Consider the following 6,000-nt stretch of genomic DNA (forward strand, 5'->3'; position numbering starts at 1 on the left):
CCCACGCACTGATGAGTCCCAAATTTATGTCTCCAGCCCAGCCTCTCTTCTGAAAACCCAATATTTTCTCATCTGTAAAGTGGGGATGACAATAGCTCGACCTCGTCGGGCTCTCATGCAGATTAAATGAGTTCAGCTATATGAACTGTCGGGAAGGCGCCGGGCTCAGCTTCAACGTGATGGCTGGAGCTATGACTATTGCTCCATTGGAAATCTAGAATCATCTCAGACATGACTCATCTCAAACCCCAAACCTGATCTCTCTGGAGCCTTGCCCATCTCAGTTGATGGCAACTCTGTCCTTTGAGTAGCTCAGGCCCCAAATCCTGTAGTCATCCTTGATTCCATTCTTTCTCTCACATCCCAACCAAATTTATTAGACAATCCCGTTGTCTCTTCCTTACCTATATCCAGGGTGCGGCCACTGTGGTCTTGGCCAGTGCCATCTCTTACCTGGATTACTGCCTCCACACTGGTCAGCCTCTGCTTCCCGCTCCACCTCACTTTCTACCACGGCCTCCTGCTCCTCGGCTCCAGCCACGCTGGCCTTGCTCTCTCTGGAACATGCCAAGCACTTTCCTGCCTCAAGGACTTGGCACCACTGTTACCTTGGCCTAGGTAATGATAAACACACCATCAGGTTTCTACAAGATAAAGATGATGATTGTACAGAGGCCTGGGGCTTGGGGCAGTGGGCAAAAAATTAAAAAAATATGTAATATTTTTATTTATTATTATTATTTTTAAATATTTTATTTATTTGTTTGAGAGAGAGATAGAGACAGACATAGGGAGAGAGAGCAAGAGCAGAGGGGAGAGGGAGAAGCAGACTCTCCCGGCTGAGCAGGGAGCCCGACGATGTGGGGCTTGATCTCAGGACCCCGGGATCATGACCTGAGCCAAAGGCAGATGCTTTAACTGACTGAGCCACCCAGGGGCCCCTATTTTTTTATTTTTATTTTATTTTTTAAAAAAGATTTTATTTATTTATTTGTGAGAGAGAGACAGAGAGAGAGAGAGAGCAAGAGAGCACAAGCAGGGGGAGCAGCAGAGGGAGAAGGAGAATCAGACTCCCCACTTAGCAGGGAGCCCAACAAGAGGCTGGATCCCAGGAACCTGAGATCATGACCTGAGCCAAAAGCAGATGCTTAACCGACTGAGCCACCCAGTCTTCGCCATTTTTTTAAATTTTTTATTAAAGATTTTATTTTTGAGTAATCTCTGCACCCAACATGGGGCTCAAACTCACAACCCCAATATCAACCCTGAGTTGCACACTCCATGGACTGAATCAGCCAGGTGCCCACCATATGTCATATTTTAATGCAGTATTTAAAAAAATAAAAAATAATGCAAAAACAAACCAACCAACCCCACAATGAACAAAATATCAAACTTTTTAAAAAAGATTTTATTTATTTGACACAGAGAGGGAACATAAGCAGGGGGAGTGGGAGAGGAAGAAGCAGGCTTCCCGCGGAGGAGGGAGCCTGGCGCGGGGCTCGATCCCATGACCCTGGGATCATGACCTGAGTCAAAGGCAGACATTTAACAACTGAGCCACCCAGCCACCCCCAAAATATCAAACTTTTAAGTCAAGACAGGATCAGACAGGGCTGGGATTAGGGTGAGGCAAGAGAGGCAAGTCCAACTGCCCTTCACCCTAGTCCCAGACCTGGACTGCCACTCAAAATCTTTCTGGGCGGTGGGAGGTGGGGCGGGACAGACCCACTTGGATGGTCCAGGGAGAGCAACAGGCGCAGAGCCCACCCCAGGGGAGTGGCAGCAGGCTGGACAGGACACTGCCGGCCTGTAAAATGGGGGTCGTGGGTCTTGTCTTAGAGGAACTCGGGAAGATTAGTGAGACAATGGACAGAAACCCTGTCTTGGTGGTGGTGCGGGCTGGGCTGGGAGGCGGGAAAGCCGGGAGAGGGGCGGGGCATGGGGCATGGGGGCCCGACTGCCTGGGGCAGGGGGCACTCACGTGGCTCCCCCAGGTGAGGATGGTCCCGAACCAGTCGTCCGACCAACAGGGGAGGGTGAAGCAAGTGGAGAATCTGAAGGACATGGCCGGGTAGGTACGGGCGATCCCAGCAGAGGTGGGACCAGGTGATGGGGCCTTAGGTTCAAACCTGGTACAGGGCGGAGAGGCGGAGCCAGGGTCGGAGAAGCCCTGGGCTCGGAAGGCGAGGCTGGTAGGATCAGGGGGCGGGGTCAGAAGTCGGAAGGCAGGACGAAGGCTAAGGGGCAAGTCGCGGCCCGGCAATAGGGCGGATCTAGAAACAGACCTTTGGCTCAGTGGGATTAAGAGTCCTGCGTATCTTCCGGGCCCCTGCAGAGCTGGGTGCGGATCATGCCCTCCTCCCTCCCTTTCTCGGGGCTGGGACAATGTGTGCTTGTTTTCGGAGGCACCTGGAGCTGGGCTCCTTGGGCCAGGGTAGAGCCCCATTAGCCCAGGAAGGGGCCAGAGCAGGCCTTGGGATGACAGATGCTCTTTCCGGGCCGGGCTGCTACAGCTCGTATGCACCTGCTCCCGCCTCTCTGCAGCCGCTGCCAGAGCTCCTCATGGCCCGCAACCCCCAGGCTCAGAACTGGTACCAGGACTGGGAATCCTCAGTGCTGGTCTGGACCGCAGATCAGGCCAGCCTCCTTCCCTCTTTCCCCGGGTCCCCCAGTGCCATCAGTGCTGGGGTTCTGGCCAGCCCAGGAGAGGCAGGCAGGGGCTGAGCGGGAGAGAGGGCCCCAGGGTGGGAAGGACGAGACCAGATCTCAGTGACCCCTTGCGCTATTTTGCCTTGCCAGGCCTCCTCCCTGCCAGCTCAGGGCTCGCCGGAGGCAGATCACAGAAGAGCTGAGGAGTCTGGCGGTGAAGCTTAGGTTAGCTGGACTTCCTGAACAAGAGCCCAGGTACGACGTGGTGCACTGCTCCTGCAGCGGGGGCCTGGCCGGGAGAGCAGAGACTTGCCTCCGCATTCATCTCCCGCTTCCTCTTTTCTCCTTTGTTTCCAGATGTTTGCACCTGTCTCAGAGGGAAAGAGTTTCAGAGCCTCCTGATTGGCTCCCGTCACTGTAGTCCCTTCTCGACTTCCAGGGAAGACTGATGGAGGGGTGCAAGTGTGTGTGTGTGTGGGGGGTGAGCCAGATGCATATGGTTTTTCACTGTAACTCTAAGAACAGCCTCGCAGGGAGCAGAGAGAAGTGGAGAGGAAGGTGGGCACATGGTGTGTGTGTGTGTGTACATGCATGAATTCTTGGGACAAGTCAACTATCTGGGTTCAAGTGTAGGCTCTATTACTTCTCAGCTGTGTCTTACCTTCCTCAAGGATCATAATAATCCTTCCTAAGGATAATAATAATACTTACCTTATGGATTACTGATCATTTTGATACATTATAGTATCATACAGAATAGTTTTCCTGCCCTACACATCCCCTGGGTTCTACCTAGTCAACCCTCCTTGCTCCCTCCAAACCTCTGGCAACCACTGATCTTTTAACTTTCTCCATGTATTTCATGTTTTTTGATGCCACTGTAAATGATACTGTTTTTTAAATCTCAATTTCCAGTTGTTTATTGCTAGTGTATAGAAGTGTAATTCTTTCTTCTTTTTTTTTTAAAGATTTTATTTATTTGAGAGAGAGAGCGAGAGAGCGAGAGAGAGCATGAGTGGGGTGGGGGGGAGGCGGGTGGGAGCAGGGAGCCCTACTCTGGGCTTGATCCTAGGACCCTGGGATCATGACCTGAGCTGAAGGCAGACGCTTAACGACTGAGCCACCCAGGCGCCCCCAGAAGTGCGATTCTTTAACTGTATTGATTTATACCCCTCAGCCTTGCTAAGCTCATGTTTTAGTTGTAGCATTTGTGTAGATTCTATTGGATTTCCTGCATAGATGATCACTGCATGATTGTTTGGAACCGACGATGTTTGGCTGATGTGGAGTGGCCACTGTGGGTGGACCAGAGAGGGACAGTGGGAGAAGTTGGGCATAGTTTCTTAAAAAAAAATTATTTATTTAATCGATAGAGACAGAGAGAGCATGCGCAAGGGCTTGTATGTCCATGAGAGCAGGGGGACAGGCAGAGGGAGAGGGAGAAGGAGAGAAGCAGACTCCCCTGTTGAGCGTGGAGTCCATTGCAGGGCTGGATCCCAGGTCCCTGAGATCATGACCTGAGCCGAAACCAAGAGTTGACTGCTTAGCTGACTGAGCCGCCAAGGTACCCCTGGGCATAGTTACTTTTTAATGAAATGGGCTTAGGTGGGTCTGGTTAGGAGCACGGATCCCAGGGGAGGTGTTTCTCTGGAACCACAAGTCCAGGAGAGGTCCCTCCTGTCCTCCCCTGGCTGTCATTTCTCCAGCCCTCCTCTTGGTGTCCATATCCATGAGATTCAGGGGCTCCTTCTTCTGCTTTCTGCCCCTTCTCAGTCCTCCGGAGGCCTGGAGTGAGACTATTTGCCTCTCCTGCTGCTTCTACCCCAATTTCCCTTTTTACCTATGGGGAAAGGAGAAGCAGCGTTCAGGAGTAGCACCGGGGGATTCTTTTTAGGTGTTTGTGCTCAGCTATCCCACCTTATGTCCAAACCACCCACTGTTTCCAAGACCCGAGAGTCCCAGGAAGGATTCCAGGGGACTCTGTCTGTGAGAACAGGACCCAGGAGGCTCCACAGGCAAGAGCCCAGTTGAATGATCCCAGGTGATCTCACCCTGGAGTCTGGACTTTTTGTGGCCAAACAGGGCTGGATCAAGGAGCTATGAGTCTCCTGTGGGTCTGAGGGTGGGGAGGCTAGGGGAGGGTACAGCCACCTTCTCCCCAGGTCCTGTACTGTGTAGGGCAGTGGCTGGCCCAGAGTCTCTGGCAGGAGGACAGTGGTGGGGCAGGCAGCCACAGGGACCACTCCGTAGACAAGGAGAGGCAAGGAGGGGTAGAAGTCAGCAGCCAGGCTCACCGGCGGGCTCGGGATCCTGCCTATGTCCTGCTCAGACCGCTCTGCCTGTGGGGAGAAGGAGCACCTTGGTGGGGCCACTGGGGCTTTCGGGTGCCCTAACTCTGCCTGCTAGCGGTGCTCCCTCTTTTCTCATTCCCTACAGGGCCAGATGCTTGCTCCGACCTTGGCTGAAAGGAAAGTGGGAAGCAAATGGTTTTGGAACCAGGGAGCCTGGGTTCTGGTCCCAATTTGCATCTGCTGTGTGACTGTACGACTTCCCAGCCCATCTTTCTCCTGAGTACCAGACTACATGTCCAGCTTCCTATTCAAAATCTTCATCTGGCTGTCTAAAAGGCCCTTCAGATTTCATTTATTTATTTATTTTTTAGATTTTACTTATTTATTTGACACAGAGAGAGAGAGCACAAGTAAGGGAAGCAGCAGAGGGAGAGAATATGATCATTTGGCTCATGGAGCAAAATGGGAGCCTGGGAGCTGGGGCTCGATCCCAGGACCCTGAGATCATGACCTGAGCCGAAGGCAGACGCTTAACGACTGAGCCACCCAGGTGCCCAAGGCCCTTCAAATGTTAGATGGTCAAGGAACTCTTCATTTCTGTCTCCAAGTCTGCTCCTCTCCCGGATTTCTCCATCCTGGCACATGGCGCTTGGAACTACCCAGTTGCTCCAGTTCAAGTGTCTGAATGCCTCCTGTTACCTTATTTCCCTACATCCAGAATATGAATTTGGATGCTCTTTGAAACGCATCCAGAGTCAGGCTCTCTCTGCATCTCCACAACCACTCCAGGCTCTTTCCATCTTTGCTGGTATCATTGCAGTAGCTTCTAGCCTAGTCTTCCCATTTGTGCTCTTGGCCCTGGCCCTCTGTCCCCGGCCTGTTCTCCACGAGGAAGCCAAAGTGATCTTTAATTTTTAAAACTATTTAAAAATATTTTTAATTCCAGTCAGCACACAGTGTTCTGTTAGTTTCGGGTATACAATATAGTGACTGAACGCTTCCATACATTGCCCGGTGCTCATCACAACAAGTGCCCTCCGTCATCCCCTCTTAGTTC

Source organism: Phoca vitulina, unplaced genomic scaffold (genome assembly GCF_004348235.1).
Source record: "Phoca vitulina isolate PV1807 unplaced genomic scaffold, GSC_HSeal_1.0 scaffold16, whole genome shotgun sequence".
NCBI lineage: Eukaryota > Metazoa > Chordata > Mammalia > Carnivora > Phocidae > Phoca > Phoca vitulina.